Genomic DNA, 25,326 nt, shown 5'->3' with positions numbered 1-25,326 from the left:
TTGGCCTCTCTTGCCCAAACTGGAGAAGCACCACCGCGAAGGTGCCAACCATTTTGAGTGTCTCTGACAGGCCCAGGTGGAGGCCAAGCGCAAACAGCCGGAGTGTCCAAATCCAAGCATCCCACCTGCCTCATCAAACATTGCCTGCCTCACCTGTGGCAGAGTGTGCAGATCCAGCATTAGACATTTCAGTCACCTCAGGGTCCACATCCCAGAGTGGAAAAAAGTCATCCTTGGTCCCAGGGCCTGTCTAAGAAGCATATCTGAATAAAAGTTTGTCGTGTGGCACATATCGTCATGTAGGTCACACATAATGTTCCAAGTTTCCGTTCAAGACAATGTAAGTCCATTTATGGAAACGTTATTTGTGCTCTTAACTCAAGTTGGGAGAAAACCCAAATTATAACACTGATTTCAGAACAAAGCATAATCATAAATGAAAATCGCTTCTTGTCACAAGTTGGCTTCAAATGAAGTTACTGTGAAAAGCCCTAAGTCGCCACATTCCGGCGCCTGTTCGGGGAGGCTGGTACAGGAATTGAACCTGCGCTGCTGGTCTTGGTCTGCTTTACAAGCCAGCTATTTAGCCCAATGTGCTAAACGAGCCCTGAACAAGTTTTTTTATGTTTATCAAAAAGTTCTCTAGAGAAAGAGACCAGTAAGGGGTTAAAGGACTTGCTGATTAGTGAGTGTGCAAATGCAGGCATTTATTTTGATTTCCAGTCACATGGTACTTTAATAACCAATGGCTTCAGCTAAATGTAGCACTATGAGAGGTCATGCAAATCATGTACTAAACAGCTTCAAACATATATTTTAAATTCAAATGCAGGTGATCTGTAGGAAACAGAACTATGGGAGACTATAATCAGAGCAGCATGTCCTTGACTCTACAAGACTAAACCTCAGGTACAGAATCTATTCTCTTCCTTCAACTTGGGCCATCAATTGAGAAATTTCAACTGGTTTAATAATTAATGCATGATACAGCACCTTTACTGGTGGATGAAATGCTCCTTTGTTTCATTACAATTAAACAAATAGACTATTAGAACAAGGTGGCATTCCTGCAACTACAAGCGGCTTGATGAATGGTGCTGTCGTCGCCTTCTGGAAACACTGAGCAAACGATCAGCTCTGTTTGGCTGTTTTTTAATGGGAAAAGATCTTCCCTTGTAATGGATTTGCTTCACTGAGCTGTTCTGAGCAAGTACGCATCATACCTGTGAGTAGCACCTTAGTTGTTTAATGGGCAAGGTTAGTTCAACAGATAATCCGGATAATTGAGAATCAGAGAATACGTTTCACAAACTAATCATGCCTTTTCTGATGGGTTGCAGACTTTAGACACAGATCCATTTTGGTGAGAAGCAGTGCATGAGTGTGCGAGGAAAATGTTTGAATGTAAATTAAACAGCTTTGTTTGGAACTTGCCCTATTTCACTGTTTAGTATTTGAACAAGTTCCTGTCCAAATGGAAAGTGGTTGGACATATATAATTATAGCAGTCAATGTATTTTTACTTAACGACTACAACGGCACCTCCTAACACATGCAAGTAGCAAGCTTTATCAAGAACTGACATTATGGTTTGTGTTGGGGCCACACCCTAATTAGAACAGTAAGTTAATGAGCAGGTTTGGCTCAGAAACCCAACACTGGAAAGTATGGTGGTAACTCTGTATTGTTATTACCCCATATTTGGACACTCAGAAATCCAACAGCTACAGAAGCTAAAGTAGGTTTCATTCGCTGTTAGCAATGAGCTGATATGGTTATTTGCAGATCACTGAGACTGTTTTCGCCGTAACATTATAAAACATGAGATGTAGACTGGTCACTTTTTCACCATGGTTTCCTCAACCCTGGGATACAATTACAGGCTTAAAATCACCCTATCGGTTAATTTTACTTTTTTTATTGATCATATACTAGCCAATATTTAGTGGAAAGGCTTGTGGTGAATCAGAGGATGTAGTGTTTTGTAATGATATAGGCATAAAATAGAAACTTTACTTTAAGATTTTGTATGGTGGCATTTAATGAGTTGGAGGATGTGTATGTTATACCAGGAAAGACATATGGAATCATTGTCACCCTCAATACCTGGGTAGAAATCTGCTGGAGTGGAAGGTCCACCTATTGTGCAAAAAATGGACGGCTTCTTCGATGGGCAGGCGTGTGGTCCCTGCCCAAGTGAAGATTACCACCACCTAATTAGATCTTTCATGTTCTCATTGATAGAAGAAAAATATTCAAATGTGTGCTCTCAGAAGCAGAAATATACTTTAATGTTCTGACAGTTGTGATGGGAGGTTGGATTAGTATCATACTGTGCAAAGTAATTAATCTGTAAAGTGTTCTGATTGATTACTTTATTTTTGAAGGCGATCGGGGGAAGAATTGGGTATGATTTTAGAATATCAAGTCTGAATGGAAGTAGCGATCGGCAGTCATTGAGATTTTATGATCGGCAGTAAGTTAATACCAATTGGAAAATCTGAGCTAATATGTTTCAGATGATTGTGGTTTGTGTGATGCACCTGCTCTATTTCCTATGGTGCCTGGTTGCCTCTCCACTATAAGTGGAGTTGGTAAGGCTGATTTGTACTGTAAATGTTTGCAGTATTTCAAAGAAGTCAATTATGGGCATGCAACAGGAAGGTCACACCAGCTGGAAATCAAAAAACAAATACCAGGAAGCGAACAAAAGGCAATGCAAGGTGCCCAAGAGAAAGGATGTCAGTGCCGATGAAACTTATACTGTTGATGAAAGATCATCTCGCAGAATAGATTTATGCTTTATTTCACTTTATTCAGTTTTTAAAAATTAAATTGCTTATTCTGCTAGAAATTTTATTTCTATGGGCACATGTTAGCATAGGAAAGGAATGAAATGTGGCTGGACTTTGGAGAAAATATTGTCGGGGTAGCTTCGAAGACAGTGGAGTTTAAGGGCAAGAAATTGGTACACCGCACTCTCAACACCCTGGGGATTACTATTGACCAGAAATTGAACTGGACTAGCCATACAAATACTGTGGCTACAAGAGCAGGTCAGAGGTCTGGAATTCTGCAGCAGTCACCTCCTGACTCCCCAAAGCCTGGCCACCACCTACAAGGCACAAGTTAGGAGTGTAATGGAATACTCTCCACGTGCCTTGAGTGCAGCAACAACAACACGCAAGAAGCTCCACACCATTGAAGACAAAGAAGCTGCCTTGATTGCTCCCCCATCAAACTATCAGCATTCACTCCCTGCTCAACTGACACTCAGTGGCAGCAGTATGTGCCAGATACAAGATGCACTGCAACAATTCACAGAGGCTCAATCGGCAACACCTTTCAAACATACAATCTCTACCACTAACCAAGACAAGGGCAGCAGATGCTCGGAAACACCACCATTTTGAAGCTCCCCACCAAGTCACACAACATCCTGAATTAGAAATATATCCATGATGTGGAGATGCCGGCGTTGGACTGGGGTGAGCACAGTAAGAAGTCTTACAACACCAGGTTAAAGTCCAACAGGTTTGTTTCAAGTCACTAGCTTTCGGAGCACTGCTCCTTCCTCAGGTTAAATGAGGAAACAAGGTTTCACCTGAGGATGGAGCGGTGCTCTGAAAGCTAGTGATTTGAAACAAACCTGTTGGACTTTAACCTGGTGTTGTAAGACTTCTTACTAGAAATATGTCATTCTTCCTTCACTATCGTTGGGTCAAAATCCTGGACCTACCTTCCGAATGTGGGTGTTCCTACAGCACATGGACTTCAATAGTTTTAGAAGACACATCACCTTCTCAAGAGCAATTAGGGATGGACAATAAATGCTGACTGTGTTGCATTCCAAAAAAAGTGAGCAGAGTACTGCAGCTATGAGTTTTATGAAATGTCCCTAAACAGGTATTTGGTTTCCCATTAACCTATCCAAGGGTCACAAACGCCCTTTTAGGTGGACCCAATATACAGTCCGAGATATTTCAGGGGGTCCAGAATCAATACTTTTGCCTTGTTTTCTGTACAAAGAGGTCCAATTTCTCCCACTAGGTGTTTTTCACTGTTTCCTGGTGAAGTTAAACCAAGCAGAGTGCTTTGTACCCATGGAAACATGGCAACCTTTCCAGATTTAAAGCATACCTCATGGACAATGGAACAGCACACCAGATGCAACACTTCTATATAGAAAACTAAGAGGCGGTTTGGTTTGCTTTTTCCCTATAAGCTCTCTTTTATTCGGACACTACCTGCTATTCCCATGTTGTTAATACATACACATCCACCACTGAAGGATTAATGGCTGTGATGCAGTCAGTCAGGTTTGCCTAGCAATGTTTTTAATCACAAGACAATAATGAGGCCAATATCCAGCAGAACAGCTTACTGTAATTGTGATCTGATGCTGAACATTTTTAATGCACAGACAATGTCAGTAAATCTGAGCACATGCCCAATTAATCCAATACTTAATTAATGTATTTTATAACATATAATTGTTTGCCTTTTTAATTGAAAGTATTCCCCATCCCCTTTACCCCGGTAATGTTAGGCCACCTATGAAGTATATTGTTTGCCACAGTGTTTGTTTTAAGGCACAACATGGAATCAAAGCGACAGGGTGGCAGGTTTGCCTGGTCCATTTTGGACACATCTGAAGTTATGTTGATGCACAATAGAAAAGTATAAATAAAGGAACAGCATACCACTCATAGCATTTGCCCATGCTATAGTTCATCAACCAGAGTCCACCAATAAAGAATTTAAGCGGTGCTCCGTCCCTTGTAATATGTATGGACTGAGAGAACTCTGACTGATCTCTGGCGTGAGTTTTCTCCGGGTGCTCCGGTTTGCTCCCACAGTCCAAGGGCGCGATTCTCCGCAAATGCGGCGAGTCATAAAGGCTGCCGTGAAACTGGCCGTGTTTCACGGCAGCCTCTGTGCCCCCTCCCAGGACCCGATTCTCGCCCCCGGGCAGGGCTAGCAGCGCGGCCCCGTGAAGCATGGCATCGCGGACTTAGCGACCGTCGCTAAGTCCGCGCGCCAAGCGTCACGGCGGCTGACGCGTACGATGACGTCAGCCGCGCATGCGCGGGTTGGACGGCTGCAACCCGTGCATGCGCGGATGACGTCATCAAGCAGACGCGTCAAACCCGCGCATGCGCGGGCCGTCATGCCCCACAGCCGCCCCGCGGACTGATCCTGCGGGGCGGCGGAAGAACAAATAGTGCGCGGGTATCGAACCCGCTGCCCTCGATCGGTGCCCACCGATCGCAGGCCTATGCCAATCGGTGCCATAGTTGTCCGGGACGGCACTTTGCGGCCGTTTTCACGAACGGTGAGAGCAGGTGTGATTGCGTTCGTGAAAACAGGCGTAAAGGCCTGGGAACTCGGCCCATCGGCTTGGGGAGAATCGCTGTTCGCCGTAAAAAATGGCGAGCAGCAATTCGTGTCGTGGGGCGGCCGTGGGGGGGGGGGGGGGGGGGGGGGGAGTATAGCGGGAGGGCAGGAAAATTGTCGGGAAGGCCCTCCCGCTATTCTCCGACCCGTCGTGGGCAGCGGAGAATCGCGCCCCAAAGATGTGCTGGTTCGGTGAATTGGCCATTCTAAATTGCCCCCTAGTGCCCAAAAAGGTTAGGTGGGGTTACTGGGTTACGGGAATAGGGTGGAGGTGTGGGCTTTAGTAGGGTGCTTTTTCCAAGGACCAGTACAGACTCGACATGCTGAATGGCCTCCTTCTGCAATGTAAATTCTATGATTCTATGACTATTCTCAGCTTCCGGCAGCATGGCTTTTCTCTAGGCATGGCATGGAGCAAAGGCACACCTGAAAGACTCTGTGTCAGATGTTTACTATTTTAATATGTCTGATTTGAATGCAGCGCAGAATGCAAAAACTGAGCAGAGACTTCCTTACCGTAACCCTTTACAACCTACTTTTTATTTAACTTCCTGTCTGTAAAAAGGTGGATTGAGACATGGCAACATCTAGCAACATGCTTCCTTGAAGGCTTCCAGAATAGCACTAGTTGCTGTACAAGCCGAACAAGCATCTTGGCTTAAGTGTGGCAAAATGGAACTTAGCGTTGTGAGAGCTAAGGAGCAGTGCCACAAGCATGAAGGCTCTTGTAAAATAAAATGAGGTAGAATTTGCACATGGGTTCTCCAGCCTCCTGCTGTGGTGGAAGGTCATTTAAAGTCCCGGAGACATGGGCGGGTCACTGAGGTGTCCATTAATCTTCCACCATCGTCTTTGTAGGAGATCAGGAGAGCACCCTGTGATCATTACTGCTGAATATTGTTAGTTGTAATTAAATACACTGAGAGCAATATTTCGTATTTTAACATTTTTTTATGAAAGCTTTACATTTTTACACCATACATAAAGATAGATGAGGCAGTTACAGTTTGCATGTTGTTCCTTTACAGCAAACCCACCCCCCCCCCCACCCCCCCCCCCCCCCTCCCCCTCTGCCCCATTCTCTCCTCACTTGCCTTCTTCCACTGTTTCCAGGTCTTATCCTAGGCCCTTTACTTCACCTTGGGTGGTTGTTCAGTGTTTGTCTGTGGGCAGTGCCCTCCTTCTCTCTTCCCTCTCCCTATTGCGTGACCTCCCCTCCCTTCTTTTCCGCTCTTCCCCTCCTGTTGTCTGCCCGCTTTTTGAGGGTTGTTTTACGTGTGGCCTTGTGTTGGGCCCTCTGGTCCCGTGTCAGTCTCTCTTTGGCTTCCTCCTTGATGTTTCCTCCGGTCTTTCCAACACCCCGCACTCTGTTTCCCCCCTACCCCCACCCCCAATCATTTATGTACTTCCAGTGGCTGCCATGCATTCCCCCCCCCTCCCCCTCCCAATCAGTTGTTGGCTTCAAACCGATCTTGGAACAGGTTGGTGAATGTCCCCCACACTTTCTGAAAGCCATCTTCAGACCTTCGGATGGTGTACTTCATCTTCTCCAGGTGGAGAAATTCTGATAGGTCTGCCAGCCAGTTTACAGCTGTGGGTGATGCTGCTGATCACCAGCCGAGCAGGATTCTCCAACGTGTGATTAGGGAAGAAAAAGCAAGGGCTACAGCCCTCATCCCCATATAAAGTTCTGGCTGGTCCGATATTCCAAAGTCTGCCACTCTCAGGCACGGCTCCACCCTCACAACTTTGGACATCACCTCGAAGAAGGTTGTCCTGAACCCAAAAGACTGGGGCAGGTCCAGAACACGTAGGTGTGGTTGGCCGGGCCTCCCAGGCACTGTTCACATTTATCCTCCACCTCCGGCAAGAACCTGCTCATTCGGGTTCTTGTCAGGTGGGCTCTGTGCACCACTTTGAACTACATGAGGCGCAAGAGGAGGTGGAGTTGGCCCTGTTCAATGCTTCGCTCTAGAGTCCTCACCCTACTCCCGTCGCGAGCGCTTTCTCCATTTTACCCTTGTTTCATCCAGTGGAAAACACGGCCTTTCTAACAGTCCTCCATATATGTCCCCGCAGATTCCCTTTTTCTGACCGTCCGCATCCATTTGCTCCTCCAACATTGTGTGTCTTGGGGCTCTGGGGTACCTCGTCGTCTCCTGGCGGAGAAAGTTTTTGATTTGCAGCTGTCGGAGTTCCTGTCCGTTCGTAGTTCCATTCTATCCGTCAGCTCCTCTCGGGTTGCTAGTCTGTCCCCCATGTAAAAGTCCCTAGCCGTCAGTCGTCTCCACCCCCCCCCCCCCCCCTCCCTGCCAAGGCTGGTGGAAACCTGTGGTTTCTGCACATGGGGGCCATGGTGGACACTTCAGTCAGACCGAGGTGCTGCCTCATCTAATTCCAGGTTCTCAGTGTTGCTACCACCACTTGGCTTGTTGAGTGTTTTTCTGGCAGGAATGGCAGTGCTGTCAAGGCGAGGGCCCAGAGGATTGTTCCTGCGCAGGAGGACTTCCCCATTCTCACCCGTTCTGTGTTTAGTTCCTTAGTTCCTTCACCTGCAAACCCCCCCCCCCCGCCGCCCCCGATACAAACTCCATAATTATTTTGTCTATTACTTGGAAAAAGGCCTTGGGGATGCAGATCGGTATGGCTCTGAACAGGAAGAGGAACCTGGGCAGTACGTTTATCTTGATTGCCTGCACTCTCCCCGCCAGGGAAGCGGGAGTACATCCCATCTCTGTAGGTCCTTTTTAACTTCCTCCGCCATACTGGTCAGATTCCACTTGTGGATGCGTGTCCAGTCACGGGCTATTTGGATCCCTGAGTAGCGTAATTTGTTTCAGACTATTTTAAATGGTAGACCTTCCTGCTCTGCCCCTCTCCCTCTCAGATTCACCGGGGAAAGCTTACTTTTGTTCAGGTTGAGTTTGTAGTCCGAGAAGGCTCCGAACTTTCCCAGAAGCTTCATGATTTCCTTCATGCCGTTTTACAGATCCGAGATGTAGAGGAGCAGATCATTCGCATGGAGTGATATCCTGTGCTCTCTGCCTCCTCTTCGGATTACCCTCCAGCCTCTCGTGTCTCGCAGGGTGACTGCCAGTGGCTGAATTGCCAAGGCGAACAGGAGCGGGACAATGAACATCCCTGCACTGTGCCTCTGTGCAGCTGGAAGTATTCATAGTTGGTGGTGTTGGTCCGAACGCTCGCTTCAGGGGCATCGTACAGGGGTTTCACTGCTCCAGTACCTCAATGAGGTATTTCCACATGACTCTGTCTTTTTTGCATACAAGTAAACGATCACCTCCGGTGTTCTCTCCCCAGATGGGGTCAGTATCACATTCAGCAGGCGTCTGATGTTCACAGTTAGCTGTCTATCCTTGACAAAGCCAGTCTGGTCCTCTGCGACCACCCTGGTACGCAGTTCCCCAGCCACTTAACCAGGTCTTTTGCGAGTGTTTTTGCATCCACATTTAGCAGTGAAATGGGTCTGTATGATCCACATTCAGTTGTGTCTTTGTCTTTTTTGGGTATCAGCGATATGGTGGCCTAAGGCAGGGTGTCCCTCGCTAGTGAGTCTACGAATATCTCCCACAGATGCGGGTGAGAGCTGTCATGCATTTGTTGTGGAAGTCGCCAGGAACCCATCGGGTCGTTGACCTTTTTTGGCTCGGCTACCAGTCTGTCTCTGCTATCCTTCACCTGCGCTATTTCTCTTGTGGCTGCCTGCCTTTTCAGCTGGTGAGCCAGCAGAGGGATAGTCTTCTCTCCATGCTCATAGACGGCCCCCCGTGCCTGGTTGAGTTAGTGCACTGCCTTCCTGGTGGATAGCAGGTTAAAGTCCATTTGTAGCTTTTTCCTCTCCGCCAGAAGCTCTACAGTCGGGGCCTCTGAGTATCTTCTGTCGACCTGCAGGATGGAGTGGATTAGTTGCTGCCTGGACACCCTCTCTTCCCTATTTCTAGAAGCCTCGGAGGCAATATTTTCTCCCCTAATCACGGCCTTCAGTACCTCCTAGAATGTGGAAGGTGAAACTTTCCCATTCTGGTTGTTAGTGATGTGCTTGTCTATGTCCTGTGATGTTTTCTGGCAGAAGGCCTTGTCGGCCAAGAGGGTCATGTCCAATCTCCATGTGGGACATTGGGCACGGCCCGTCTCCAACCTCACATCCATGTAATGTGGAGCGTGGTTGCAGATTACAATCACGGAGTGTTCCGCTCTTGACTATTTCTGGAAGCATTGATATCCCCTACAAAGAGGTCGATGCGGGTATAGACCTTGTGTACTGGTGAGAAGAACAAGAATTCCTTCTCACCTGGGTACACGAACTGCCATGGGTCCACTGCCTCCATCTGCTCCATCCAGTAGAGATGGCAGTAGAGGAATTTGAGAAAAATGAAAAATATGAAAAGTCTAGGCATTTAAAAACCTACAAAGCCCTTCAGGAGTATAGTGAAAGTAGGAAGAAACTTAAACGTGGAATTAGGAGGGCTGAAAGGGGCCATGAAATGTCTTTGGCAAACATGGTCAAGGAGAATCCCAAGGTTTTTTAATGCATATATTAGGAGCAAGAGGGTCGCAAGAGAAAGAGTAGGCCCACTTTTTTAAAAATAAATTCGGAGTACCCAATTCATTTTTTCCAATTAAGGGGCAATTTAGCGTGGCCAACCCACCTACCCTGCACATCTTTGGGTTGTGGGGGTGAAACCCATGCAAACACGAGGAGAATGTGCAAACTCCACACGGACGGTGGTCCAGGGCCGGGATCAAACCTGGGACCTCGGTGCCGTGAGGCAGCAGTGCTACCCACTGCACCACCGTGCTGCCCTAGAAGAGTAGTCCCACTTATGGACAATGGAGGAAAGTTAAGCGTGGAACTACAGGAAGTGGGTGAAATCCTTACTGAGTACTTTGTATCTGTATTCATAAGGGAGAAGGTTATGACAGATGTTGAGGTCAGGGATAGGTCTGTGAACTCTCTTGAGAGCGTCAATATATCAAAGGAGGAAGTGTTGAGTATCCTAAATTGCATTAAGGTAGACAAGTCCCCGGGGCCTGATGGGATCTATCGCAGGTTACTGCGGGTGGCAAAGGGAGAAATAGCTGGGGCCTTAACAGATGTCTTCACATCCTCTTTGACCACAGGCGAGGTTCCAGAGGACTGGAGAATAGCCAATGTTATTCCCTTGTTTAAGAAAGGAAGCAGTGACAATCCAGCAAATTATAGGACAGTGAGCCTGACATCAGTGGTGGGGAAGCTTTTGGAAAAGATACTGAGGGACAGGATATATTCTCATTTGGAAAATTGACTAGTTAGTGGCAGGCAGCATGGTTTTGTATGGGGACGGTCATGTCTCACCAACTTGATTGAATTTTTTGAAGAGGCAACAAAGAAAATTGATGAGGGAAGGGCTGTGGATGTAGTTTATATGGACTTCAGTAAGGCGTTTGACAAGGTCCCTCATGGCAGACTGCTACAAAACTTAAATTACATGGGATTCGGGGTGGTCTAGCTAGATGGATACAGAACTGGCTTGGTTATTGGTGTACGATCAATAACTCCCGAAGCGAGATTGTAGGACAATTGAAGGCTTTATTGAACTAGATGTTTCCCCCAGCAGCGCAGGTACAGAATGCAGCATCTCGGGAAACACAGACTCTTATACTCCGCCTTACTGGGCGGAACCAGCAGGCAGGCTTCACCAATGATCTTACAGTATCAGGTACCTCCAACACCAATGATCTGACAGCATCAGGTACCTCCAACCTAGGTACCGTAATACTCCTAATACCGACTACTACATCACCCCCTGTTTAAAAAAAAGAGTCCGGTCGGGGTGGTGGTCTCGCGTGATACAGTGGTGGAGGTTATGGCGGTACCCGGCGGTGGTGCAGTGTTTTGCCTTTTACATGTCACACAAATTATTTACAGGTATTTATTTACAGGTACATTTCATAATGAAGCTATTAGTCGATCGGGGGCCCTGGTCATCCTCTGTGATTGTTGCAGTTTCGGCTGTGATGCAGGCGCCGGCTCGAGCATCCGTGACTCCAGGAGCGTGGCTTCTTCAGCTTCATCACCCCTGGGTGGGGCCAGTGGAAGGACCGATCCCCCTGGGAAGGGGGCAGCCGTAGGATGCACCGGTGGGAGGGTGGGTGGGGTTGGTGAGGGGGGGTGTGGGTGGGGATCCAGAGGGCACCAGGTCCCGGAGGGAGACCGTATTCTACCGGCCGTCGGGGTACGCCACATAGGCGTACTGAGGGTGAGCATGAAGGAGGTGTACCCTCTCGCCCAGTGGGTCCGACGTGTGCGCCTGCACGTGCTTGCGGAGCAGAATGGGTCCAGGTGCTGCCAGCCAGGTTGGGAGCGAGGTCCCAGAGGAGGACTTCCTAGGGAAGACAAGGAGATGTTCATGAGGTATTTCGTTGTCGTGGTACACAGTAATGATCGAATGGAGTGGAGTGCATCGGGGAGGACCTCCTGCCAGCGGGAGACTGGGAGATTCCTGGACCGTAGGGCCAGTAGGACGGTTTCCAGACCGTTCCGTTCTCCCTCTCCACATGCCCGTTTCCCCGGGGGTTATAACTGGTCGTCCAGCTTGAGGCAATGCCCTTGCTGAGCAGGAATCGACGCAGTTCGTCGCTCATGAAGGAGGACCCCCTATCGCTGTGGACGTAGCCGGGGAAACCGAACAGGGTAAAGATGCTATGGAGGGCTTTAATGATAGTGGCAGTGGTCATGTCGGGACAGGGGATGGCAAACGGGAACCGGGAGTACTCGTCAATCACGTTCAGGAAGTACGTGTTGCGGTCGGTGGAGGGAAGGGGCCCTTTGAAGTCCATGCTGAGGCGTTCAAAGGAGCGGGAAGCCTTCACCAGGTCCACTTTCTCTGGCCGGTAGAAGTGCGGCTTGCACTCCGCGCAGATTTGGCAGTTCCTGGTGACGGTCCTGACCTCCTTGATGGAGTAGGGCAGGTTGCAGGTTTTGATAAAATGGAAGAATCGAGTGACCCCTGGGCCCAGAGGCGGTCCACTTGTGCGGTGGCACATGTACCTCGGGATAGGGCATCAGGAGACTCATTTAGCTTCCCGGGGGGATATAAGATCTCGTAGTTGTAGGTGGAGAGCTCGATCGTCCACCGTAAAATCGTATCGTTCTTTATCTTGCCCCGCTGCACATTATCGAACATGAAAGCTACCGACCGTTGGTCAGTGAGGAGTGTGAATCTCCTGCCGGCCAGGTAATGCCTCCAATGCCGCACAGCTTCTACTATGGCTTGGGCCTCCTTTTCAACAGAGGAATGGCGGATTTCGGAGGCATGGCGGGTGCGTGAGAAGAAGGCCACGGGCCTACCCGCTTGGTTGAGTGTGGCCGCCAGAGCTACGTCGGATGCGTCGCTCCCGACTTGGAAGGGAAGGGATTCATCGATTGCATCGGCACAGGCTTGGAGGGCCGAAGGGCCTGTTCCTGTGCTGTACTTTTCTTTGTATCGTGTCCTTTGCGATGTCTGCCTTTATGCAACTGAAGGCCTGGTGGGCCTTAGCCGACAGGGGGAAAACCGTGGATTGGATTAGTTGGCGGGCCTTGTCCGTGTAATTGGGGACCCACTGTGCGTAATATGATAAAAACCCCAGGCAGCGTTTCAGGGCCTTGGAGCAGTGCGGGAGGGGGAACTCCATGAGGGGCGCATGCATTCGGGGTCGGGGCCTATGGCTCTATCGTGTACTACGTAGCCGAGGATGGCTCGACAATTGGTGCTGAATACACATTTCTCCTTGTTATACGTCAGGTTAAGGACACTGGCGGTATGGAGAAATTTGCGGAGGTTGGTGTCGTGGTCCTGCTGTTCATGGCCGCAGATGGTGACATTGTCGAGGTACGGAAACGTGGCCCGCAAACCGTACCGGTCAACCACTCGGTCCATCTCCCATTGGAAGACCGAGACCCTATTTGTGACACCGAAGGGAACCCTTAGGAAGTGGTAGAGCCGCCCATCTGCTTCGAATGCAGTGTACTTGCAGTCGTCCGGGCGAATAGGGAGCTGGTGGTAGGCGGATTTGACGTCCACCGTGGAAAAGACTTTGTATTGTGCAATCTGATTGACCAAATCAGATATGCGAGGGAGAGGGTACACGTCGAGCTGCGTATACCTGTTGATGTTAGCGTGGGGCTAAATTGCAGACACTCCGGCTTGAGGCAGAGCTCCATTCTTCAAATCTACTTCAGGGTATACCTGCATATACCCTGACTATAATCGATGACCATCCTGTGCTTCTCCCCGGTCTTTGCAACCACTGCTTGAGCTCTCCAGGGGCTGTTGTTGGCGTCAATAATACCTTCCTTCAGTAACCACTGGACTTCCGACCTAATGAAGGTCCGGTCCTGGGCACTGTACCGTCTGCTCCTGGTGGCAACGGGTTTGCAATCAGGAGTGAGGTTTACAAAAAGGGAAGGCGGGTCGACCTTGAGGGTCGCGAGACTGCAGACAGTAAGGGGGGATAGAGGGCCGCAGAATTTAAAGGTTAAGCTCTGGAGGTTACATTGGAGTCCAATCCCAGGAGTGTGGCAGCGCAGAGGTGAGGGAGGATGTAGAGTAACCGTCGAAGATCTGCAGCTAGTGGTGTTCTGCAGGGATCAGTGCTGGGACCTCTGTTGCTTGTAGTATATAATAAATGATCTGGAGGAAAAGTTGGTAGTCTAATTAGTAAGTTGCGGATGACACGAAGATTGGTGGTGTTGCTGATAGTGCCGAGGATCATCAGAGTATAAAACAGGATATAGATAGATTGGAGACTTGGGCACAGAAATGACATATGGAGTTTAATCCGGACAAATGCCAGGTGATACATTTTGGAGGATCAAATCTAGGTATGAATTATACTGTAAATGGCAGAGCCCTTAGGAACATTAACATACAGAGGGATCTGGGCGTGCAGGTCCACAGTTCCCTAAAAGTGACAAGAGAGGTGGCCAAGGTGATTAAGAAGGCATATGGCATGCTTACCTTCATCAGCCGGGGCATTGAGTACAGGAGTTGGGAAATCATGTTGCAACTGCATAAAACCTTGGTTAGGCCGCATTTGGAATATTGCGTGCAGTTCCGGTCACCACATTATGAAAAATGAATGAAATGAAAATTGCTTATTGTCACAAGTAGGCTTCAATGAAGTTACTGTGAAAAGCCCCTAGTCGCCACATTCCGGCACCTGTTCAGGGAGGCTGTTACGGGAATTGAACCGTGCTGCTGGCCTGCTTGGTCTGCTTTCAAAGCCAGCGATTTAGCCCTGAGCTAAACAGCCCCAGGATGTGGAAGCTTTGGAGAGAGTGTAAAGAAGGTTCATCAGGTTGTTGCCTGGATCTCGAGGGTGTTGGCTATGAGAGGTTGAATAAACTAGGATTGTTTTCACTGGAAAGACAGAGGCTGAGGGGAGACCTGATAGAGGCCTACAAAATTCTGAGAGGCATAGACAGGGTCGATAGACAGAGGCTTTTTCCAAGGGTGCAAGTGTCAATTACAAGGGGGCACAGGTTCAAGGTGAGAGGGGGGAAGTTTAAGGAAGATGTGTGGGGTACGTTTTTTACGCAGAGAGTGGTGGGGGGATGTGGTGGAAGCAGGCACATTATCAACATTTAAGAGACATCTGGATGGATACATGAATAGGGAGGAAATAGAGGGATGCAGACCAAGTAAGGGCAGAAGGTAGTTTTTCTTTTAGTTCAGGGACCATGATCGGCTCAGGCTTGGAGGGCCGAAGGGCCTGTTCCCGTGCTGTACTTTTCTTTGTTCTTTATAAACTTTCCCAGTTGCCTAGCCATGCCTGAGGTTTTCCCCATTCTGGGATTTGACCGGTCCGTCAGTGGGTGCTGTTAAAGTCCCCCTCACCATGATCAGTCAGTGAATGTCTATGTCGGGGATTTCCGCCAAGGTTTTCTTTGTGAATTCTGCGTCATCCCATCTTGTTCCATCATCCCGAACCTGACCTGTTGAAATCAGTTTAGAGATCTTCCCTTCCTTATCATTATGTTCAGCCCCTATTCCCCCTCAAGGTCAGGTGCTCTTTCCCCGCTGGGAGCTGAGCCACGGCCGCCTCTCTCATGCCTCCTAGCACTAGCCTTCCCCGTTAGTGTGGTGGCCCCGCCTCCTGGGGTGGTTCTGACCCTCTCCTATGCCCGTTCTGTTGCTGTCTTCTCTGAATCCTCCTCAACCTACCCTGCACTCTGCTGCTCTCGTCTTTTCCTTCCTATGAGCTGGTTCTCTAACTCCGAGAGGGGCAGTTCAGTCCCGCACAAAATTGTCCATGTCCATCATTTATTCTCCCTGTGTCTTCCTCAACACTACCTTGTTTGCCTTTTGTCCAGGCCATTCACATGAATGGACTCATCACCTCTACCGGGGTGGTGAAATAATGTTCCTAATTCTGGTATGTCACCCATAGCCTGGCTGGGAATAACATCCCGAATTTTACACTGCTCCTTGTACAGGGTCGACTTCACGTGGTTGCACCCAGCACTGTGCTTTGCCAGGTCCGCTCCAATGTCTGAAATACCCTTATTCTGTGTCCTTCCCAACTGCTTGTTTTGGTCTGCCAAGCCCAATGCAGGATCCTCTCCCGGTCCTGGTATCTGTACAGCTTGGCTATTATCACCCTCGGCCACTCCCTGGCCTTGGGCTTTGGTTGGAGAGACCTGTGGTCTCTGTCAATCTCCGGCGGCTTGGGGAAGCCGTTCCTTCCAACCAAGTTGCCCAGCATCTGGGCCACGTAGTCAATTGGGTCTCTGCCCTTAATTCCCTCTGGCAGGCCCACTATTCGGATATTTTGTCACCTGGATCGGTTCTCTTGGTCCTCGACCTTCCTCTTCAGGTTCCCTTGGGTCTCCACCAACCTCTTTATCTTGGCTTCCAGTGCGATGATCCAGTCACTCTGGTCGGTTGCTGCCTTTTTGAGCTCTTGGATTGTTCTCCCGTGGGTTTCCAGCTTCTTTCTCATCCCATCGAGCATCGTAGGCATGGCGGCCAACGCCTCCGCCACCCTGACCGCCACCTGGATCTCCACCTTGATCTCATCTTTCATTGCAGTCAGTTTGTTAGTTAGGATGACTTTCACCCATCTCCGCAGGAGGGAGAGGATTGGGGAGACGGCTGGGGTCCCCTTGCCTTGTGGGTTCACTGATCCACTTGTTCGCTGCTCTTGCCCTTTTCCACTGTTTCGGGCTTCCCTGTGACCTCTCGAACTAGTGCTTCCTGGCATTATTTTTCTTCCTTGTCTTTGTAGTTGAGGGGATCGATGAGTTCAATATTTCGGGCTAAGTTTGGCCGCAAGTGCCTATTTTGCTGTGTTCTGGAGAACCACCTGATGTGCGATTACTCAGCACATCCATGTCGTCGGAAATCCCTGGCACAATATTTCTAAGTCTCATTTTGGGCGCTCCTGACGCGGTGTTTCTCAAAGGCTACATTGGCGAGATTTCGGCCAGTATTGAATGGCACTTAGTGCTGGAAATGAGCTCCCACCAGCATCTTGCATTACAGACTGTCTCACCATCTGATTCACCAGACTCGTATCTCAGTGTCTCACCGTAAACAAGGAGGAGCTGCTTTTCAGCTCTCCCTCATCACTCACTCCCTGTCAACACACAAACATGGCAGCGTGAAGAGCTGCTCCTCTCTTTGGTGATGCTAACCTCAAGATACTTCTCAACGCTGTGGCTGCAAGACGGGATGTCCAGTTCCCACAAGGAGGTCGGAGGGCCAGCACCAGGGTCACCAATACCACCTGGGAGGTAGTGGCAGTCAGTGCGGGCAGCATGACAAGGAGGGCCGCTGTACAATGTCAGAAGAAGACCAACGACCTCCACTGAGCTGCAAGGGTAAGTTACTACTTCTTTCCCGGCATCATTTCCGCCTGCTACCCTTCCCCTCCACCCCCAACAAATCACTGGCTGACACCTCGCACCCACGTCACAGCCGATCTTCGTGCTTGCTCTTCAGCACCCCATGGCACCCACTAGCACAACCCCTTCATGTCCAGCTGCAGTGCCCACACATGTCACCTACCATAGACCATCCCCGATCCATCAATGCCCTCGTTTTGTCCCTGCATGAGAAGATAGCCCATAATAAATGGGAAAGGGTCAAGATGAGGGATGGAGTATCAGAGATTTGAATCCTCCACCACTCGCCATGAGGAACGGGCCCTGGAGATCGCTGGGTTGACCAAGGAGAGAGAGAGGTCACCGACCGCGAGGGTAGACTGATTTGCAGAGTGGAGGATTCACTGCCCCTCCACCCAGATGACCTGACTCCATGTCAGATAAAATGGTCCTTCCTTCTCACTACTCGCAGGATCTCCATCTGAAGGGGCCAGGGTATCTGGAGTCATTTTCACCACCACCCCACACAGCCCTTCCCCCGCCCATCCATTACCCAACACCCAAGAGACCACCTTGGGGGAGAGCTCTGAGGAGACAAAGAGGTGCCACAGCTGTCACCCTCTCCCCCCAACACAGAGGCACTCACCTTGATGGGCGACATTAATGGACAGGTTTCTGGGGCACAATCTAGCGAACATGACACAGTTGCTGATACACATCAGGTGGAGGCAAAAACATCCAAGGAAATCAGCAATCAGAGATCAGCTGGATCTCAGGACGCAGCTGAGTCCCAGTCAGATGATGAGCAAGGTTATCGCAGAGCTGATGTAGATGCTAGGGCAAGGCCGTGAGATTCAAGAGGGGATGTCACATGACATTCCAGTGAGTGCATAGCCAATTGGTGGAGTCCCAAGGCTGCATGTGCAGGAGATCATGGGTTGTACCAAGGCCAACACTGCTAGGATGGCGGCCACAGTGGAAAGCCTAGAGCATGACCTCAGCGTCTTGAGTGGTGGTGTCCAAGGCATGGCTCAGTCTGTGACGATCATGGCTGTGGGCCTCTACCTCATGTCCCAGTCACTGAGGGACACCTCCCAGACACAAATGGACATTGCTGAGAAACTGCAGAGCATTGCCCAGTCACTAAAGGCCATTGCAGAGGGTGTCAACACTATGGTGCAGACAATGGGGAGCCGCCAGGGATGGCAGAGCCAAATAATGCAGAGGCTCTGGAGCTCACTCCAGCTGTTCCTCCATCCCATGGAGACCCCCAGGGCCCGAGGGCACTGTCTGGGAGGAGGACGTGCTGTCGGCCAACCCAGGTTCTGCCATCCAAGGTAATGGAACGGTCTTAAGTTATTCTGAATCCACCCCTCCTGACACTGGCACATCTCAAGGGCAACAGGCAGAACAAGGTGGCACAGCGATACCAGTGACACCGGTTAGTCGGCTGGGGTCCTGTAGCTCCAGGACTTCCAGAGGACACCCGCCAATGGTATCAAAGACCACAGGGTTCGAAAAGCACCCAGCTGCCTCCACTTCTGATCTGCATCGTAGGGATACATCTGGACGTAGCAGTAGACCAAGTAAGATCAAGAAGATTGCAGATCACTGAGTGACCCTCCAGAGGATCACTGTGTAGCTCGAGGAAATGGAAATATCCAATGTTCCAAATTAAAACATGGGCAGCACGGTAGCACAAGTGGATAGCACTGTGGCTGCACAACGCCAGGGTCCCAGGTTCAATTCCCCGCTCGGTCACTGTCTGTGCGGAGTCTGCATGTTCTTCCCATGACTGCGTGGGTTTCCTTGAGGTGCTCCGGTTTCCTCCCGCAGTCTAAAGATGGCGGGTTAGGTGGATTGGCCATGTTAAATTGTCCTTAGTGACCAAAAAGGTTAGGAGGGGTTATTGGATTACGGGAATAGGGTGGAAGTAAGGGCTTAAGTGGATCGGTGCAGACTCGATGGGCCGAATGGCCTCCCTCTGTACTGTTTGTTCTACGTTCTGAAACATTTTACATCTGATACATGTATGTGAAGTCTCTGTCACCATTAATCTTCACAACGGGCCTGCCTGCCCCCACCCCCTGGGCACTCTGGACCAAGATCAAATGCACCTGATGCAGATCCCATTCAGAGGATGGGTGTGAGCATGCTGTCAGCAGAAAGAAAGGAGTCAGTCTTTGGCATAAACTGAGGGGCATCAGAGCTTACCTCACAGCGAGTTATCATTACCCTCCTGCCTTGTATATTGACCCGCTGACAAGCCCATCACCCTGGGGTGATGTTGCACAGACCCGGAAGGGTGGAAGAAAGGTGGGAAAGGGGGGAATGGGGTGGAACAGTCGGGGAATTTTTTCTCTTATTCATTTACGGGATGTGGGCGTCGCTGGTTAGGCCAGTAGTTATTGCTCATCCCTAGTTGCCCTGGAGAAGGTGGTGGTGAGTTGCATTCCTGAACTACTGCCGTCCTTCAGGTGCAGGTACACCCACTATGCTGTTAGGGAGGGAGTTCCAGGATTTTGGCCAACAGTGAAGGAACGGCGATATATTTCCAAGTCAGGGTGGTGAGTGACCTGGAGGGAAAACCTCCAGGTGGTGGGGTTTCCAGGTATCTGCAGCTCTTGTCCTTCTAGATGGTAGTGGTTGTGAGTTTGGAAGGTGCTGTCTAAGGAACCTTGGTGAGTTACTGCAGTGCATCTTGTAGATGGTATACATGGCTGCTACTGTTCATCAGTGGTGGAGGGAGTGAATGTTTGTGGAAGGGAGAACAATCAAGCGGACTGTGTTGTCCTGAATGGTGTCAAGCTTCTTGAGTGTTGTTGGAGCTGTACTCGTCCAGGCAAGTGGAGAGTATTCCATTACACTCCTGGGGCGAAATTCTCTGCAGACCGTCGTAACGCCGATTTCCGGCGAGCATAATCGGTGTAGATGACTCCGGCGTGGGGGCCTTCTTTTGGCGGCGATTCTCCGTTCCCGGAGGGGCCAGCAGCGGACTGACGCGATACGCGTCAGTTTCACCAGCTGCGGAAGTGGTGAGACCCGGCGTTTTTTGGAGGAGGAGGAGGAGAGAGACTGACCCGGCGTTTGGGGGGGGCGGGGGGTTGCGGCATCGGGGGGTGGGTTGCGGCATCGGGGGGTGGGTTGCGGCATCGGGGGGGGTTGCGGCATCGGGGGATGGGTTGCGGCATCGGGGGGGTGGGTTGCGGCATTGGGGGTGGGTTGCGGCATCGGGGGGGGGGGGGTTGCGGCATCGGGGGATGGGTTGCGGCAATCGGGGGGTGGGTTGCGGCATCGGGGGGGTTTGCGGCAATCGGGGGGGGGTTGCGTCATCGGGGGGTGGTTGCGGCATCCGGGGGGGGGCATCGGGGGGGGGTTGCGGCATCGGGGGGTGGGTTGCGGCATCGGGGGGGGGGGGTTGCGGCATCGGGGGGGGGGTTGCGGCATGGGGGGGGGTTGCGGCATCGGGGGGGGGTTGCGGCAATCGGGGGGGGGTTGCGGCATCGGGGGGGGTTGCGGCTTCGGGGGGGGGGTTGCGGCATCGGGGGGGGGTTGCGGCAATCGGGGGGTGGGTTGCGGCATCGGGGGGTGGGTTGCGGCATCGGGGGGGGGTTGCGGCATCGGGGGGGGGGGTTTGGGGGCAGCGGCGTGCAGAGAGGGGGGGGCGGCGGATGCCCGGGGCCAACGCACCATCGCCCCCCCCCCCTCTGTACGTCGCTACCCCTACCCCAACCACCCCCCCTCACCACCCCTACCTCCCTCCAACAGCCCTACCCCCCTCCCACCACCCCTACCCCCCCTCCCCACCACCCCCTACCCCCCTCCCCACCACCCCTACCCCCCTCCCCACCACCCCTACCCCCCCTCCCCACCACCCCTACCCCCCTCCCCACCACCCCTACCCCCCTCCAACGCCGCCCCCCATCTCTCGCAACGCCGCAACCCCCCACCCTCAACGCCGCAACCCCCCCTCATCGGCGGGTCCCCCCCCTCTCAACGCCGGGTCCCCCCCTCTCAATGCAGGGTCCCCCCCCCCTCTCAACGCCGGGTCCCCACCCCCTCAACGCCGGGTCCCCCCCCCCAACGCCGGTACCCACACCCCGCCCCCCTCCCTCTGAAGGCCGGTACCCACACACCCCCCCCTCCTTCCTCCTCCCCCCCTCCTTCCTCCTCCCCCCTTCCTTCCTCCGTTAGTGGGGGGGGGGTGCGGCATTAGTGGGGGGTGGGGGGTGGGGGGGTGCGGCGTTGGAGGGGGGTAGGGGTGGTGAAGGGGGTGTGGGTGGTGAGGGGAGGGGAGGGGGTTGGGGTAGGGGCAGCTGCGTGCAGAGGGGGGGCGACGGTGCGTTGGCCCCGGGCATCCGTCGCCCCCCTCCTCTGCACGCCGCTGCCCCTACCCCAACCCCCCCTCGCCACCCCTACCCCCTTCACCACCCCTACCCCCCTCCAACGCCGCACCCCCCCACCCCCCACCCCCCACTAACGCCGCACCCCCCCCCCACTAACGGAGGAAGGAAGGGGGGGAGGAAGGAAGGGGGGGGGACGGAGGAAGGAAGGGGGGGACGGAGGAAGGAAGGGGGGGACGGAGGAAGGAAGGGGGGGAGGAGGAAGGAGGGGGGAGGAGGAGGAGAGAGGGGGGTGTGTGGGTACCGGGCTTCAGAGGGAGGGGGACGGGGTGTGGGTACCGGCGTTGGGGGGGGGGGGGACCCGGCGTTGAGAGGGGGGGACCCGGCGTTGAGAGGGGGGGGTTGCGGCGATGAGGGGGGGTTGCGGCGTTGAGGGTGGGGGGTTGCGGCGTTGCGAGAGATGGGGGGGCGGCGTTGGAGGGGGGTAGGGGTGGTGGGGAGGGGGGTAGGGGTGGTGGGGAGGGGGGTAGGGGCGTTGGAGGGAGGTAGGGGTGGTGAGGGGGGGGTGGTTGGGGTAGGGGGCAGCGGCGTACAGAGGGGGGGGCGACGGTGCGTTGGCCCCGGGCATCCGTCGCCCCCCCTCTCTGCACGCCGCTGCTCCCAAACCCCCCCCCGATGCCGCAACCCACCCCCCGATGCCGCAACCCCCCCCGATGCCGCAACCCCCCCCGATGCCGCAACCCCCCCGATGCTGCAACCCCCCCGATGCCGCAACCCCCCCCGATGCCGCAACCCCCCCCGATGCCGCAACCCACCCCCCCCCCACGATGCCGCAACCCACCCCCCGATGCCGCAACCCACCCCCCGATGCCGCAACCCACCCCCCCCACCCCCCGGATGCCGCAACCCACCCCCCGGATGCCGCAACCCACCCCCCGATGCCGCAACCCACCCCCCGATGCCGCAACCCACCCCCCCGATGCCGCAACCCACCCCCCCCGATGCCGCAACCCACCCCCCCGATGCCGCAACCCCCCCCCCCCGATGCCGCAACCCACCCCCCCCGATGCCGCACCCCACCCCCCCCCCTGATGCCGCAACCCACCCCCCCCCCGACACTGAACGGCGTCAACCATCATCAATGGTTGACGCCGTTTTAAAGCAACTGTGATTTTCGCCGACGTGACCCGTGGCCACGTCGGCGGGACTTCGGCCCATCCGGGCCGGAGATTTGTGGAAACTAAAAAAAATGAAATCCCGCCGGCGCCAGCTGTTTTCAGAGGCTGCCGGCGGGATTTGCACAGCGCCGGTTTTTGGCCAGTCAGAGATTTAAAAACCCTGCGGGAGCGGGATTAACGCCGCTGCCGGCCGATTCTCCGACCCTGCGTGGGGTCGGAGAATTTCGCCCCTGACTTGTGCCTTGTAGATGGTGGACAGGCTTTGGGGGGTCAGGAGGTGAGTTACTCGCTGTAGGATTCCTATCCTTTGACCTGCCCTGGTAGCCACAGTATTAATGTGGCTAGTTCAGTTCAGTTTCTGATCAATTATAACCCCCAGCTTGTTGATTGTGGGGGGTTCAGCGATGGTAGTCTCATTGAATGTTAAGGGGCGGTGGTTATATCCTGTCTTGTAGGAGATGGTCATTGCCTGGCACTTGTGCGGTGCAAATATAACTTGCCACTTGTCAGCCCAAACCTGGATATTGTCAAGTCTTGCAGCATTTGGACATGGACTGCTTCATTATCTGAGAAGTCGCGATTGGTGCTGAATATTGTGCAATCAATCGCAAACCTTCCACTTCTGACCTTATAATTGAAGGGAGGTCATTGATGAAGCAGCTGAAGATGGTTGGGCCTAGTACACTACCCTGAAGAACTCCTGCAGTGATGTCCTGGAGCTGAGATGATTGACTTCCAACCACCACAACCATTGGGAAGTGGGAAAGAGGGGAAAGGGGGGAATGGGTGGAAGGTGGGAGGGTGTGAGCTGATGGACAAAGCCGAATCCAATGAGAAGCGAGTGAGGTTAAGGGCCTCCCTACTCCTCCGGGCATGCTGGACCATTGCCGCTGTCTGCCCTCCACCACTGGCATTTCCTGCAGCTCCTACCCGGGCTCATCCATCATAGCCTCCTGGTTCAGCTCCTCTTCCTCAGACAAGGCCACATGTACCCCTTCCTCCTCCAGCATGTTGTCCTGCTGCGATGCCAGGTTGTGGATATACAGCAGACCACCACAAAACGGGAGACCCATTGGAGAGTTTACTGCAGTGCACCACCAGAGCAGTCCAGGCATGGCAACTGCATTTTGAGCAGTCCGATGGATCGCTCAATGACACCGTCGGTGGCAACATTGGTCTCGTTATATCGGGTCTCCGCCTAGGTCTCCAACCTCCATACTGGTGTTATCAGCCAGGACTTCAGTGGGTACCCCTTATCCCCCAAAAACCAACCCGTCAACCTGGGGTGGTCTTCAAAAGACGCAAAGAGCATTCTCAGTGTGTCCCAGGGTGTGGCTGTTATGCACACTCCCTGGGAAGAATGAACACACATACATAATCCAGAGGTGGTGGTCACACAAGAGTTGAACATTCAATGAGTGGAGCCCCCTTCCTGTTGATGCAGGGCACTCCCTGATGCCCCAGTGCCCGCAAGGCGACATGTATGCCAGCTATTGCCCCCTGGATATGGGGCATTCTGGTGATGACAGAGAATCCTGCTGCCAGGGCATCTTGGTGGGCTTGGTACAGCTCAACTTTGATATAGTCAGCTGCCCGGGCATACAGGCATCCGTGACCTCACTGTGGGCTGCAGCTTGGGAAATGCACAAGTCGGCATTTGAGCCCTGTAATGAACTGGTGGCATAGACGCTCATGTCTGCGGTGACCTTCATGGCCACTGGTAGCAGGTGTCCTCCTCCTCCACGGACTACCAAGTCCACGAGGACATGATTCAGATGTCATCCTGTCTCTTTGTTGAGACGGAGTTTCCTGCGGCACATGCTATCCATCATCTCCTCGAAAGACCAACAACGCCTGTACAGGTTGGGCCATCGCTGGATTCCCCCTCGGAGTTCCTCCTCAGCCTAATAGGTAGCCGGGTCTGCATCGGTCCCCTGCACATGGCTGCCTTCTCCGGTGTATGCCGGCTGGGCTGTCACCAGCGCCGTGAGGGCTGCCTGTGCGGGACCGACACCATCATCCATTTTGGTGTATGTAAGGAATTGGAGAAGGTGATAGACTGAGAATCAGTTAGGACTTCCATTCCGGGACCCTCAAATCCCCAAGCCTATAGCCTACCCATCCTTGTGTCTCTCACCTCCTCTCAGAATGCCATCCAGTGATCCAGTTATGCTGGAGAACTTTGCCCAGCATACTTACCCCAGCCACAGCAGGAGCCCCTAGTCCCTAGACCCCTGCCGGAAACATTAGTGAGACTGTGCTCAGGTGCCCTCTCCTGATCCACACACTAACCCTATGATCATGAGGATATCCCCAGTGCTGAAGGCTGTGTTTGTTTGTTGACTGCTGCCTCTATGGTGCGAGTAGTTCTAGAGTTGAGGCAAAGTGTTCAAGCTTCAAAGTTTGATTGAAATGTGATGTAATAATCATCGTCTGAGACATGACATGTGTACCCACAAGAAGACAGTTGAGAACATTTTGTTTATTAAACGGTCAACAGTAACAAAGATTTGAAAATTAGCTACGTAACATTCTACATATC

At 52.4% G+C, this 25,326-nt stretch overlaps 1 protein-coding gene across 1 annotated transcript in view; it reads left to right on the top strand.

Annotated features, from left to right (window-relative positions):
• The first annotated feature begins 828 nt into the window (after positions 1–828).
• The window catches only part of LOC119962996, a 48,123-nt gene continuing 23,625 nt past the window's right edge, over positions 829–25,326 (top strand). Inside the window, exon 1 of the mRNA XM_038791436.1 lies at positions 829–909. The gene's annotated coding sequence lies outside the window, so the exon portion shown is untranslated. The remainder of the gene's footprint in view (positions 910–25,326) is intronic.

This window comes from Scyliorhinus canicula, chromosome 3, assembly GCF_902713615.1.
Source record: "Scyliorhinus canicula chromosome 3, sScyCan1.1, whole genome shotgun sequence".
In the NCBI taxonomy this organism is placed as follows: Eukaryota; Metazoa; Chordata; class Chondrichthyes; order Carcharhiniformes; family Scyliorhinidae; genus Scyliorhinus; species Scyliorhinus canicula.
Note: the sequence above shows the minus strand (reverse complement) of the source record. Positions and strands in the feature narration are given on the sequence as shown.